At 49.9% G+C, this 15,810-nt stretch overlaps 1 protein-coding gene and 1 long non-coding RNA gene across 2 annotated transcripts in view; both read right to left on the bottom strand.

Moving 5' to 3' along the window:
- The window catches only part of SNX8 (sorting nexin 8), a 68,251-nt gene that overhangs the window by 23,382 nt on the left and 29,059 nt on the right, over positions 1-15,810 (bottom strand).
- LOC115298334 lies at positions 5,798-9,757 on the bottom strand. The gene is made up of 3 exons (XR_003911707.1): positions 9,614-9,757; positions 8,796-8,839; positions 5,798-7,977 (listed from the first exon to the last, which is right to left on the bottom strand). It is a non-coding gene; the product is annotated as an uncharacterized LOC115298334 (long non-coding RNA).

Below are 15,810 nucleotides of genomic sequence, written 5' to 3'. Positions count from 1 at the left end.
ATCTGAGTTCAGTAACACGGTGGACAGGAAAGTGTGTTCTGATGGACTCCAAGTTCACTGCTCTACCACCACGGGGATCTACTACTACTGCCATCCTTGGCGGCTGGTTCACCAGCACGGGTGACGAGGACCAGCGAGAGACGGCGTGGTCTCGGGCTGAAGCGTCCAGACTGAGCTCACATCAGGGTCCACTGCTGGGCTCAACTAGACACCAACAGCCAGTATCCAAAGTCAGGAAGTAAGTGTGGGCAAGGACGTGGAGGGGCTGGAAGGCCCATATGTGGCAGGTGGGACGGAAAGTGCCCAGCTGCGGGAAAAGGCAGGGCAGGTCCTCAAGAAACAGAGTCACATATGACCAGTCATCCACTTCTGGTCTGTCCCCAGAACTGGAAGCAGGGACCCGAAGAGACACTCGCTCATCCACGTTCACAGTGGCCACCAGGCGGAAGCGGCCCACACATCCACTGACAGATGTCCGCAGTGTGGTCCCACCACCCGATGGAACACCACTGAGCCTCAGCAAGTAAGGAAATCCTGGCACCTGCCACTGTGTGCACAAACCCAGAGGACGGGACACAAGCCACACACGAAGGACAGACACTGTAGGATCCCACTCGTATGAGGTCCCTGGACTGGTCAAAATCACGGTGACAAAAGTAGATGGTGGTACCAGGAGCTAGGGGAGGTTAGAACCGAATGGGGACAGAGGTTCAATTTGGAAAGATGATAAAGTTCTAGAGAGGAACAGTGGGGACGACTGCACAATAACCTGAATGTTCTTATCACCAGAGAAGTACACGCCTGAAAATGGTTCACGTTTCCCATCGTGTATGTTTTACAGTTAAGGAAGCACACAGATGGCGGGTTGCACCCCAGAGTCTAGGGTGGGGCCAAGAACCGGATTCCAACAAGCTCCCAGGGGCACTGTTTGAGAACCACTGTTGTAGGACGAGCAGAGGAAGGACTTCAGCGCCTTGCCTAGACCCATGGCCCAAACCTGACAGGTGTCTGGCGTCCGTGCGTGCTGCCACCTGGCTCTGCTTACTCATCAGAGACAGTTGTGACCCGTGGCACCCAGGTGACCACTCTTCCACCCAAATCACTGTAAACAAAGCCAGTAGGAGCCCTCCATTTTCAGTGGGAACATTCCTTCCCAGGCTTACCATTAAAATCTGCTCTCAGATACTCCCGTTATTCTGAAATCGAGCTGTTCTCAGGTGACTGAAGAGACAGTGTCCCACCATCTCAGGCTGGCCATGGCCTCAGAACTGAGAGCTCCGCAGGCGGGCGGCCGGGGAGCACCAGTGTGCAGCACAGAGTCCTTCAAGAACAAGTCCTGACTCGAGATCAAACACCCTGAAGCTGTCACGGCCTTGGTTTCATTCCCCTTCGGATGCAGTTTTCTTTCAAGAGCACTTCATGTACCATTATCCTATGTTTTCAAGTGTTTATTTTGAGAGAGAGAGAGAAAGCGCCCTAGAGACAGCAGAGAGAGAGAATCCCAAGCACAGAGCCCAATGTGGGTCTCGAACTCAGAAACCATGAGATCATGACCTGAGCCGAAGAACTAGATGCTCAACCGACTGAGACCCCCCACCAGGCTTTTAAATACAGAAAACCACCCACCCCTCCAGTCTGTATACATCGTGTTCACTCTGCACATGCTCTCCACACTCAGAGGGTTCAACACACACAGACAGGCGGTTTTTAAACACAGCGCATGTTACATGTGTACGTGACCATGTTCCTCTCCCAAATTTTCTGTAAATGCAAAGCCCCTAGCCATTCATGTAACATAATCACCAAAGTGGTTTTCCTTTCAATCTTTGTTCCCACACACATTTAAATGCACTTACATTTGTTTTCCTGTGAAACATTTCAAACAAACATAAAAGTACAGAAAATATTACAATCCATGCACCCCCCCAAGGAGATTTCATAACATTGTGCCATATTTTTTCTGAAAAAATTTTTAAATGCAAAAAACACATTACAGATGCATACTTCCTGTCCCCCTTTCCTATTCGAAGGTGACCACTATCCTAGAGTTGAAGGGTACCTTTCAGGTGGGTCTTTGTGCTTTCTTAGAGTCTGTGTCAGTAAAGTACCTACAGGTATTATTTCGCCATAAACAACAGACACAATTATTTTCTTCTTCTGGCTTATACTGGAATGATGCATGCATGCAGAAAAGCGTACAGAACAAATGTGTTCATTCAAGGAACTGACATACCATGGGGCAGCACCCACATAAAGAAATAGGACACCCAGCCTCCCCACATCCCCCTGTCCCTTGCGGCCACTCCCTCCCCAACGGTGCCAGCCACCTTCTATTCCACACCTTATTTTTGCCTGTTGTTATATTATAGACACGGACTCAATCTGCAAGTTCCTGTTTCTGACTCCTTCCACTCAGCACGACGTGTGAGGCCCCTCTATGTCACCACAAACAGGCGTCACTGCTACAGACCCTGCCGTGTGGTCAGGCCACCATCTACCTGTTCCTTGTGCTGCTGGCCACCCAGGTGCCTCCCAGGGCTTTCCTATCACGCCTGGTGCTGTCAGAGCACTCAGCATACGTCTCCTGGTGGGCACATGCCCTCGTTTCTGTTGGGGATGCTCCTTAGATGGAAGTTCCTGGATCCTGGGATTTCTTCCGTCTGGCTTAGCAAACATTTCCCATTTTCCAAAACGACTGACCCACTGCCATCAGCAGGAGGCCTGGCTGCCTCACACACCGGCCCACCCAGTATCTTCCCTGTCTCCCCTGCACCACTTGATAAGGTCTGTGTCTCTCTAACACATGGCCACTAAGTCAATATTTCACCTTGAATTTTTTTCCACTTACATTACAACCACCTCTTTATATTCCTAAAAACATACTAACACCTGCAGTGATTGCCTAACATCTCAGGTATGCTACTAAAAAGCTCGGAACCATTCTCCCACTAACGGTTCCCGGCTATTGTCAAGAGCACGAAGAATAGCCCCACTCACCAAACATTCCGCTCGAGGTTTTAACTCTATCCTTAGCATCAATTCGTAGAGAATTGCCACACTTTTTTCCTGCTAATGGACACTTCCCTGGATGGCTTTTATATACAGACACATGGTGAGTAAGACTTTCTTCAGAAACCCTCTCTGGAGCATTACTGCAGTGACCTTCGTAATCTAATGGCATTAAAAAAGAAAACTAAAATGTACTTTCCCACAGGCAATCAGAATGGCAATCACTCAGAGGAAGAGATCCTAACCAAGTTTCCTCAAATCCACCACTGCCCCAAAATGTTCCTTTCTCCTTTCTCAGCCAGAAGACACACTCGTGTCTGGCTGTCCCTTCACTGGCCTCTCTCTCTTCAAACACAGCAGGTCCTGTGGTTAGACTCGTGCACTGCGGGGCCCCGGACACCTGCAGGTTAGAGCCTGTGCACCGCAGGATGGGAGCACCTGCTGGCTAGAGCCTGTGCGCCAAAAGGCCCAGGGCACACCTGCCGGTTAGAGCCTGTGCACTGAGGGCCTGGGGCCGGGACTCACCTGCCAGTTAGAGCCTATGTGCCATGGGCCCTCATGCTAGGGATGTCCTTTCCCCAACTATCTGCAGACCAACTCCTCTACCTCCTTTGAATCATGGCACAAACACCACTTTCTCATGACAGGTACCCCGGGACTGCATCCTCCCTTCCCCTCACATGCTAACATATGTCACTGGTCCATTATGCCTGAAGATGATCCACTACCCACCATAAGACCATCAACTCCAGGACAACAGGCCACTTTATTTGGTCCACACTTAGGATCCCAATGACCAAGAGAAGCACCCAGCATGCACCAAGTGCTTGATAACCGTTTGCTGACTCCATGAAAGGAATCAAAGTCACGTCAGCCAGAAAGCCACAGCAAGGAGCCAAGGCCTGCGTGGCTTCCTCCGGCAGAGTCATGACCTCCTGCCTGCTCCACACCAACAGATCTCAGTAAGGTCTCACCACTGACAGGAGCTGTGCCTCAGAGGGCCACGCCGAGAAGCAATGCCTCCCTACCTCCATCACCTCCTCTCTGCCAGTTTTCAGCGATATCCACTTTTCCCCAAAATAACAGAAGGCAAAAGTGCTGATTACATAAAGCCAAGATGCACCGTCTGGGTTGTCAACCTGTGCAACAAGAGAAGAAAGGCTTTCGTATTCCTGCAACGAGTTCAGTTTTTTATCTTGAAACAAAGAAAAATAATCTCTTCAGGCCCGTCCAAGTCCTCTGGAACTTCTTTGCTGAGAATTTCTGAACTCAATCCTCTCCAAAGCTCAGTTCAAACACTACTGTGACAGTGAAATGGTTCCTAAGCCCCATGAGAGCCCAGCGAGCCTCCCTGCTTCCCGGCCTCCATCCTCTTGCTGGCCTGCCGCAGGGTCCCATCCGAGGCTTCCCCCTCGCAGGGAGGTCTGCCCCGCCCTGGCTCCCTGATGCCACCTTGCAAGGGGACGGTCCCCAGCATGGGCACAGCCGGTCTCCAAATGCAGAAGAATGCACCAGAGCCCTTCCCTCACACTACACACAATAACTAAGACGCTCAGGTCCAGGGTTCATGCTGAAAGCGCTAAAACTAGAAAACGCTTCGCAGAAAATACAGAAATAGATCTTCACGGCTCTGGGTGAAAACCTTCCTACTCACGACATCAAAAACACAAACAACGGAAGAACATGACAGATCAACTGGACTTCATCAAAATTAAAGCCTGTCATCACGCAAGACACCATCAAGAAATCAAAAAGACAACCCACAGGATGGGAGAAAATACGAATGAATCAGGGATCTGATTAGGATTCGCGTCTAGGATTTATAAAGAAATTCTGAAAATACAAAAAATTTTAAAAGGACAATTTACCTACTTTTAAAAACGGGCAAAGGATGGGTGCCTGGTGGCTGAGTTGGTTAAGAGTCCAACTCCTGATGTCGGCTCAGGTCATGATCTCAGGTTGTGAAATCAAGCCCGGCATCAGGCTCTGCACTGACAGTGAGGAGCCTGCTTGGGATCCTACCTTTCCCCCTCTCTCTGCCTCCCCCCTGCTCATGCCCTCACTCTCTCTCACAAATAAACACCTTTTTAAAAATAGGCAAAGAGGGGGTACCTGGGTGGCTCAGTCTGTTAAGCGTCACTTCAGCTCAGGTCATGATCTCACAATTTGTGGGTTTGAGCGCCACGTCAGGCTCTGTGCTGACAGCTCAGAGCCTGAAGCCTGCTTCAGATTCTGTGTCTCCCTCCCTCTCTGCCCCTGCCCTGCTCACGTTCTATCAAAAATAGTCTTAATACAATGGAATACTATTCAGCCATCAAAAGCAAGAGTGTACTGGTCCATGCTACAACAAAGATATTCCTCAACACGGTGCAAAAGAAAACAAGCCAGACACAGAAGGACACATACTACATGGTTCTATCTGTATGAAATTCCCAGAAGGGACAGGGACAGAGAGACTAACGGTGCCCAGGCTAGGAGGAGAGGGGACTGAGGAGTGAAGACTGACCACTAATGGCTGCAGGGTTTCTTCAAGGGGAGAGGAGAATGCTCTAAAATTACATCGATGGCTGCACAATTCTGTGAATTGTGTCCTTCAAATGGGAGAATGATGTGGTTATGTGAAGTAGATCTCAAGAAAGCTGTGAAAAATGTCTTAGGAGTTCCCCCTTGTCCCCCGTTCTTGTGAACACCAACGGCCTTCCCACCCCAGCCCTGGGCCTGGAGCACAGAGGGCCTGCAATCTCCAACAAAGGCGCCTACTGAGAAGGGGAAAGCTCTTCTACCTGGGAAATCCTCTGGCTGCCCCAGGCACAAGCAGAAAAGTCTAGCTGGTGTCGCTTCCACGGAAACTTCCAGTGGCCTCTGGGGTCCCCGTCATCCCTGCGGAACCGGAAGCAGCCACTGAATGCTGAGAACTAACGAAGCGCCCTTAACGAAGGCGGTCTCCCACCCCTCCATTCTACGCATGAATTCAAAGGCAGGGATGGAGCCGGGCCTCGGGACAGCTGGGTGCAGTCCCAACCAGCCTGCCTACAAGGGCCGTTCCCCGGGAAACCTCCTTGCAGGTGGGACTTACCGAACCTCTACATAATCTCTCTCTACTGCTGGAAAAGCCTTGAAGTAGGCACTGTGGTCCCATTTAACAGAGGTGAAAACAAGGCTCTAGCGGCATAGCCTGCCCAGGGTCACAGAGATGGCAGTGGGGCCAGGGCCGGTACCAGGTTCCCTGAGGACACCCCCTCCTGTGCTTTCTCCCTGACTCCGGGAGAGGAGGCGCAACAGGCACACCCCATGCCTGAGGCCAGAGGTCAGATGGTCCCAATGCAAATCCCTGACTCCTCTGTGACGGTGAACCAACAGCTCACCTCAGTGCCCTCAATTTTCTCATCTCTAAGATGTGAACAGTACCATCTCCAACACTGTTCGGTTGTAAGAATCTTATTTGAAAGAAAACACATGAAAACACCCACCACAGCACCTGGTGCCCCAGCTTTCCTTTCCCACAGGACCCTCAGGCCAGAGGCCAGACATGAACTTTCCAGATCAAACCACGGACTAAATGAGCGGCAGGCCCGGCGTTCTCGCTGCCCAGAGCACGGGACTGTGCACAACACTGGCGTCTTGCCCTGGTCAGGACCTGAGCAGACCAAGGGTGGTCCCTGGGAGCTCAAGGACACGGGTGAGCCACCTGCACAAGAGCAAGACGTTCTCAAGAGGTGAGCAGCTGCCCCTTTCCAAGGGAGATGCGAGAGACTGAACCACAGAGGTGGGGAGACCACGGGCCTGTTTCCTGAAGACATCACAGAACGGAAGTTGAATGCCCAAGACAGTCACCTATCAGAGGACTTCCTCCGTCTCAAACTGGAGCAAGAGGAACCATTCGCACAGCGCCACCAGAGCACGGCTTCTCCAGGAGTCTTTCCAAACCTGCTTCTGAAAGGGTCCCTGTGAAGTTGGGTGTATTCCTCAAAAACCTCTTCAGCCTCTCACTTTCAGAATGTTTATCGGTGGGGAGGTCTGGAGATTTTTTTCCCAGAGCTCAAAAGCAGTACTATTTTAGCTAATAGTATTTGGAGGATCTTAGAATCACTTACAAAGAAGTCCAAAATTCCCAAAAGAATCATGATCTCTCTCTTAAGTTTGATCTGTTTTGGGGTTTTGTTCTTTTTTTAAACCCTCACCCTGGGTCTGGCTGGTTCAGTCTGAAAGTGACTCGCGTTTTCTAGGATCTCTTGCCGTGAAAGTGAAAATATTCCAAAATCTCTAGCAGGACTAAGTGCGCCTCTATCTCAGAAAAACCTAAATAGAGAGCCTGCATTCACAGCCAAATTAGGCCCCCTAATACAATTCCAAGCAGTCACTGGCCGTGTGAGCCAAGTGAGATACAATTAAATCCATTTGAACAAACCTCCACTGGTCTATGGAAGGAATCACAAAAAGTAAGACCAGGCCATCCAGCAGCCGGCAGCATAGATGACCCAGAATGCTATTAGTCAGCCAGAGAAAGGAACACCCTGGAAATTGGCATGAACAAATTAGGAACTGTGGAAAATGTCACAGTAAGAAAAATATGTAGTCAGTCTTGCCCCCGCAGCCAAATTTGCACTGAATCTGGAGGTCTAGTTTTCCACGCAGAGAAGGCCGGACTCTCCTCTGGTGCCTGAAACGCAAAGACTCCAAATCGGTAGGCTAGAATAACCTGAACACCTTCCATCAGAGGAAACTCGGCCCGTGCCTGGCAGAACGTGGCTTCGAGCGCTGTCGCACTCCCACTCCAGGAAACAGGCTCCCAGGGACGCCGGCTCCCCCGACAGAACTGGCCGGCTGCGGCAGACACCGTGCGGGGCTCACACCACCATGCGACCCACGCAGGTGACTGCCCTGCTGCAGAGGACTGCGGCATGCCCGCTTTCTGGGCCGCCGCGCTCTTCATCCATCCTATCGCGCTACGTCAAGTGCACCCTCTTTCTGAAAAGAGAAAGGTGACATCTCACAATGGTCTGCAGTGGCAATTTTCAGGACAGCCACACGGAAGGAACTATCTCGCTGTATGTAACACCTTCAAAGGAGGGACAGTTTGAAGTCTGGGAACAGCTGGCGGAGCAAACCTTAAGGGAAGCACAAGAAAGGCAGCCGAGTGATGCAGGCCCGCGTAGGCCGTAGCCCAGAGGTGACATCTGCCACTTCCAAACAGGAGTCACTTGCTTGCCAGAGTGTGAATCCTGCTCTCCTGTCCTGGGCGAACGACAGGACCGCTACCACCTCAGTTTCCCCATCTGTAAAGTGGGGTTGACAGACTACTGACTTAAAAGGCTTTCCACAAAGAGGAAGGCTTCTCTCACATGAGGCACCACCAGAGCATCCAGAATGCAGGAAGCGCTCTGTGACGCTTCATCATCAACACAGCCCATCCTCTGCTCTGCAAAGAATGTCCTGAATGGAGGTCTGCCGGAGGAGGCAGAAGATGGGACACTTTCTACTCATAACACAGTCCATCTCAGGACACTGCCATCTCATGCCCACTGCCATGCAACCCAGCTCACCTTTGAACCTCTGCAGGGGGCGCCTGGGAGGCTCAGCCGGTTGAGCTGCTGACTTAGGCTCAGGTCACCATCTCATGCTGCTTTGTGGGACTGAGCCCCCCATCCGGCTCTGTGCTGACAGCTCGGAGCTGGAGCCTGCTTCGGATACTGTGTCTCCCCCTCTCTGCCCCGCCCCCCACTTGTGCACAAGCCCTCTTTCTCTCACACACGCGCTCTCAAATATAATTTAAAAAAAAATCTAACCTTGTGCAGGGACTCCGAGGAGACTCGCGACTTCACTGCTCAACCTAAGACAGAAGGACAGGGGCACACGAAGCACCCTGAGATAAAGAAATGCACGTAAACACTTTCCTCAGCCTCTGAAGAGCTGAAGATGCAAAAACCCAGCAGTGAGTGGCATTTCTCAAAAGCTGAAAGGTGAAATTACGGTCCCAAAGACCATTAACAGTGCAAAGTCACGACTGTCACCTGACTCTCCTTTAAGGAGACCTCTGCCATCTCCATCAAGGAGATACTCTTGTTTTTTTAATTTTTTTGTTTATTATTGAGACAGAAACAGGGCATGGGGGGGGGGAGGGAGGGGCTGAGACAGAGGGAGACACAGAATCCAAAGCAGGCTCCAGGCTCCAAGCTATCAGCATAGAGCCTGACGCAGGGCTTGAACCCACAAACCATGAGATCATGACCTGAGCTGAAGTTGGACGCTTAACCAATTGAGCCCCCCAGATCCCCCTTAAGGAGATACTCTTAACAGCAGGTAAGGTTCCCCAGACATCCCTCCTGCCGCAACACCTGCTAGTGGCCCTCAGGTCTGGGTCCTGCTGGTCCCAGGGGCCACCAAAACGGTGGGACCCACAGTGCCAACTGTGTTCAGACACAGACACAAGAGCAGAAGCCAGCAGATCACTGATTTACTGAAAGATGGTTCATTAGGGGCAGACAAGGATACGATAAAACACGTAACCCACCATAAATACATTTCCAATACTAGCTGGAGAGTAGAAACCAAGGGAGTCAGAATGCCCCCACAACTGCTTTAAAACCAGTCCCCTTGCACCCACCTCTGCTTGGCAAACTGCATATTGCTGGCAGGTATGCTTGACATCTTGAGATCTTGGGTTTTCCCTCCACATTTTCTACAGTGAAACAGATAACACACACCGAGAAAGGGGTGTAATGGACAGTTTAACCAAATTATATCCCAAACACACATCCAGGTTAAAGATTAAAAGACCATCTGCATCCTGGAAGCCCACCTTGTCCAATAACTATTTTAGGTCAAACCGTTTTTCCACCATAGGCCACCACCACCTACTTTTCATGGTATTTTCCTTGCTCTTCGCTTACAGTGTTACAACCTGCGGAAGCATCCCTGTACGAGAGTCTAATGCTGCATGTTTTTTCCCCTGACAGAAACCGGAGTCACTGGGCCATGTTTTCTCTGGCTTCTCTGGACATCCTCGAGGGAGAGGGAGGGACTCAGCTCTCACATCTGCAAAGATCCCTGAACAGGTCACCGAGGGGCATCTTGCAGCTCTTACAGCGCAGTTTACAGAAACCCTAACTCAACAGGAATGTCTGATAAGAGAGGTCACCTCTAAGGCTGGGACCTAATAGAGTGGGAGAGACTTCCCAAGTGCACGCAGAAGGGCAAGGTTAACCCTGGTTCAATTTTAAAAATCATTTTCGGAAAAACACGTGGCAAGCGGATCTTTAACACAAATTGTATGGTGTTAGCACTTTAGAAGCACAAACAGAGAGTCTGATGCATTCCCAGGCCAGCATTAAGTAGATAATTATGATACCTGTTTTCAGCAGTATAAAAATGTCGAGTGAAAAGACTAATCAGGTGTAAATACACTATGAAAACATGTAAAAATCCTACGCATAGGCAGGGCGGGGGGAGACAACAGCTGACCCTCATGCAAAATGGGGGTGGGGGGGCCAACCCTACTCCCTGCAAAGTGGAAAATCCATGTAGAACTTAGAACTCCCCAAAACTTAAGTACTAACAGACTGTTGTTGACTGGAAGCCTTACCAGTAATAAAAGATCAATACATACATATTTTGTGTATGTATTCTATACCATAACCTTCCAATAAAATAAGCTAAAGAAAAGAAATGTTAAGAAAGTGGTAACATAAAATACATACACTGTACTGTATTCATCAACCCCCCCCCCCCCGCCGCCACCGGCAGTGCATAGTCGTGTTGTTCAACGATGCAGTGGTCGCATTGAAATGGTGGAATTAGGGGTGATTTCTTGGTTTACGAAATGTTTGTACTTGCAGTCACATTCCTGAATAACAACACTCTCCTCAAAGTACCAACTCTCACACAGCAATGCAATTTTTCTGGTTTGATTACAGCTCGTTCATCAGTCCTGGGAGATCCTCGGGAGGTCACGAACACGTACTCTGCAGGAACAGTACCTAGCCACAGGTCTGGCCAGTCCAGACCAAGCCTCCCTGGAATTAATCGAACGTCACACAATCTCCTTCCACCTCTGCTGAGCACGCAAACCTCAAACTGGTCAGGGGTCCGAGGAGACCCCACCCGACACCTGCTCCACTCCGACCACTCGGCCAGTGGAACAGTGAGGCGTGGCCCGAGTCACTCAAACGGCCCACAGCACGCATGTACCTTGGGCTATCCAGAGACCCCCGTGCTCCAAGACAGATTAATCCAGATTATTTTCACAAAGAACATCTACCCCCGTTAAGTCTGGTTATAGTTTTCGAGTGGTTCTGTTGCGAAAACACTGCAGTCAAGAGGATCACACGACCCGGGGGCCCCCCCTCTCTACACACCCAGGGGTGTAGGCCTCTTCCCAGACAGGCCACGCCAAGCCCCTGTCCCGCCACTCACCGCTCCAGGCTCCCCCCAGCAAGCAGCACAGGCAAAACATCTCTTTTTGTGGTGCCTTTTTCTTAGGAAGGAAAAAACAATACCAAAACAGAATTCCCCCACGGGGAACACATCACTTTCTTGCTAACCACAAATTCTGGCAAAACCTATTCTACATAACAGTGATTCAGTTAGTTCCTCTTTCTTCAAATTGACACATTTTACCTTGCAAATTGGGTATGTCTGTATGATAGAGAGTTTAAAGACCAAGGAAGCAAACCTGAATCGTATTTCCACAGCTACCGTTGTTATCAGGTTAAAATGTGATACTATCCTTAAAAAATTCTGTGATAAAAATGTAACTCTATTTAAACATCTAAGCCTTTTCTGCATAGCAGATCTTATTCTAGATACCCAGATGTAAAGAAAACTAATAGTTTCTGCCTGTCAGGAGTTTACAATGGAAACGCATGTAATGAAGGGGAGAAGGATGGACAGGAAGGGTTTTTTTCTGAACCCAAACAGGGCTTTGAGATATAATGTAACCCAAATGCATACATCTTAAGTGACAGCTCAATAAGTTCTGACCAATGTACATCCACAGAGCAGCAGGCAAGGGGTGGCGGCTGCAGCACAGAGAGCAAGGAAGTGGCCCAGGCATGCAGAGAAGGTGAGGGCCGGTGCACAGGAGCTTGGATGATGAGCAGAGCTCAGCCATGACCCCAGACAAAACCAGGAGACAAATGGCCTGGAGCTTCCTAACCAAATGGAATGTATGGAATGCTACTCCAACAAAAGTGAAGCAGTTCTCCCTTGTGCCAAAGACCAAGTTTAGGTCCATTGGATTGCGGAAAAGCAGGTCTATGATACACAGTGGGCGTGTTGTCCACTGTCATAGGGGTACAATACAACCTAAAAAAATCAGGTCACACAATCAAGCTTCTATCACATTCATTCATGGCCATTCTTATTCTACATCACAGTTGCTGAGTTTTCTAGCCTCAAAAGAGGCCTTGAAATAAACTCTCATCCTGCACAGAGAACAGAATGTTCCAGACATTTTGATAGTTATCATTTTACTATAAAATTCACAGAGGGTTTATGTTTAAAACAAAAGAAATTCTACAATTCAATACGAAAAAAGATACACTCAAAACAAAATGGGCAAAAGATATGAACAGTGAGTTCAGAGGCCACACAAGATGAAAATATGACAAGAAACTAAATGCCACTGACACTGGAGGAAATGGAAATTCAAACAAACATGAAACACATTCTTTTTTTTTTTTAAGTCTGAAGGAAGTTTTAAAAAATGATATTTAGTATTGATGAGGTTATGAAGAGTGTGTATTTTTTTTAATGTTTATTTTTGAGAGAGAGAGATACACACAAAGAGCACAAGCGTGGAGGCTCAGAGACAGGAAGATGCAGAATCCAAAGCAGGCTCCAGGCTCCAAGCTGCCAGTACAGAGCCTGACGCAGGGCTCAAACCCACGAACCATGAGATCATGCCCTGAGCTGAAGTCAGATGCTGACTGAGCCACCCAGGCGCCCCTGAGGAAAGGATGCTCTTAATACAGCATGCTGCTGACTAAACTGGTGACACAGAGGACAATGTGTCACTACCTGTTAAAACAAAAGATGTGCAAACCCTATGAGCTGGCAATTCCACTCCTACGGTACCTACTCGGGGTGGGCAGAATAATGCACCTCCCCTCTGAAGGTGTCCACAACCGAACCCCTGGAAACCGAATCTGATGTTGGCACAGTAAAGTAACACTAAGGTAGCAGATGTAATTCTGGCTGCCAAACTACTGACCTTAAAACAGGCCACAGGCTGTGGATTACCCAGGTGAGCCCAATGTAGTTCAGGGGGCCTTAAAAGTGAAAGAACAAGAAAAGGGGAACCAGAGAAATAACAGCATGACAAAGCTGTGCCCATGGCCACAGGAGAAAGGGGACCATCAGCCAAGGAATGTGGGCGGCGTCTGCAAGCTAAAAGGCCAGAAAGTGGATTTTCCCCTCCGGCCTCCAGAAGGAACACAGCCCTGCCCACACCTGATTTTAGCCCAGAGAAACAGATTTTGGACAGCTGACCTCCAGCTCTGGGAGATAATTAATCTGTGTTGTTTAAGCCACCATGTTTGTGGTAATTTGTTAGGACCGCAGCAGAAAACTAATACGCCGTCCTGGGGAAACACGGGCACATACACACAAGGAGGGATATGTTTTCTGAGTACATGTATGTATAAAATATAAAAATAGAATGAAGAGAATCCATCCCAAACCAGTAACAACAGTCACCTCTGGTAAAGAGAAGCTGATAGCAATCAGTGGGAGATTTTCACTTAATTGGTAACGTTCTACTTTTTTTTTTACTTTTTTAAAAATTTTTAATGTCTTTCTTAATTTATTTTTGAGGGACAGAGAAAGACAGTGTGAGCAGGGGAGGGTGAGAGAGAGAGAGAGAGAGAGGGGGCGGGGGGAGATCCAGAATCTGAAGCAGGCTCCAGGCTCTGAGCTAGCTGTCAGCACAGAGCCCGACGTGGGGCTGGAACCCACAAGCTGTGAGATCATGACCTGAGCCGAAGCCGGACGCTTAACCAACTGAGCCATCCAGGCGCCCCTACATTTTTGTTTTACAAGAAAATATGTTTATACATATATTGTTTAATTGAAAGTTAAATGTTTAGAGTTACCATTCACAGGATAAACTTCAAAAAACTAGAATATGAGACTTTTTTTAATGTTTATTTTTGAAAGAGAGAGAAAGAGACTATAAGCAGGGGAGGGGAAGAGAGAGAGGGAGACACAGAATCCGAAGCAGTTCCAGGCTCTGAGCTATCAGCCTGATGCAGAGCTCGAACTCACAAACAGTGAGATCATGACCTGGGCCAAAGTCTGCCGCTTAACCAACTGGGCCACCCAGGTGCACCTAGAATATAGGATTCTTAATGCTGAAAAACAGTGAACACCATTTTTTCTGACAATCTCAAAAGCACTACAAAGCCCTAGACCTCACAGTCCCCAGGATGCATACGAGTGGGCTCGGCCTGAATAGAGAGGAAACCAGAGAAACTTCATTCCATATCCATAAGCACAAACCCTTCAACAAATCAAAATCGATGTGAGAGCCACACGCATGGTCTCCAGGCAAGATTAAGTCTCTAAGACTTATCTTCTGATCCCAGCCCACCCACCATGATTTCCACCTTGACATGCCTCCTTAATACTGCCACCTTCCAGCAAGTCACTTGCCTCTGGGTTTTCTTGGTCCCGGTGTCAAAAAAGGTCTGTTCTACCACTTCACCTGCCTCATGGGATTGTTAAAAGATTTCAAATGGAATGAAATGACAGTCTACGACCCAAAAGTCTGCAAACCCCACTTTGAGACTCAGCGGGCTATAGAAAAGCACTCGGTAAACAGAGGTACCGGCTACACTGTGGACACCATGAGTGCGCCTAATAAAACTGCCACGGCCTGAAGAAGGCCAACTACCATGGGAACTGTGGACGAAGTCACGGGAAACGCAGGCCCGGAGAGCTGGCGCCATCCATGTCTGGCAGCCACTGGGGGACCCCTGCCTCCAACACCTCCTGCGGGACTTGTACGTGCAAAGAGACCCCTGAGCCGCCACCGCCACACAGAGCAAGTACGACCGGCTCTATGATCTGAGGGGAAACGTCCTCCCATCTCCAAACGGGACCCAGCCAAGCGGTGGAGGCTATGGCCCTCGGGTAGGTGAGACGGGCTGCCCACGCTGGGCTCCAACGGGAGACTTGGAGAGCACCAAGTTCTCCCCGGCAGCAAGAACCGTCACATGAGTCTCCTCGCCCAGCTACTCATGAAAACCCTAAAGGCCAACTTTGGGGTGGGGGATTTCTGGGCAGACGCAGACTCACCCAGGATCTTTGGTATCAATTCGTCCAGTCCAACGCCCACCCCCCAGCAACTTCCCTGCTTCCCTCCTCCTGCTTCTCCCTAATGAATGAACCCTCTCGGAGCCCTCCAGAACTTATTGTGAGCGTAGCGCCCTGGAGACCCCTCGCCAGCCCCGTAGGCACCCAGAAAAGGGAGGCCCTCCTCCCAACACCCCCCTAGCGCGTTCTCGCGTCAGAGGACTAGGACTAGAGGAAGGAACTTTTCAACAGGGAGTAGCCTCGAAAAGCCAAGCCCCGCGCCCGCCCTCCCGCGCTCCCGCCGGCGCCCCATCACTCACGGCGGAGTCGCTCCCGACTGCAGGGGACAACCCCCGAGTCCGGCGGCGCAGTTTCTTGTCCGAGCCCCGCCAAGTCCGGGGTCTGCGCCCCACACGGCCGGGCGGGGCGGCACCGCGGGGGGGCGGGGGACGTCTGTCCCGGAGAGAGCCCTGCACCCGGACGCGCGGGCAGGAGCGCGCGGCCGGGACA

This window comes from Suricata suricatta, chromosome 8 (assembly GCF_006229205.1).
Source record: "Suricata suricatta isolate VVHF042 chromosome 8, meerkat_22Aug2017_6uvM2_HiC, whole genome shotgun sequence".
Lineage (NCBI taxonomy): Eukaryota > Metazoa > Chordata > Mammalia > Carnivora > Herpestidae > Suricata > Suricata suricatta.
Note: the sequence above shows the minus strand (reverse complement) of the source record. Positions and strands in the feature narration are given on the sequence as shown.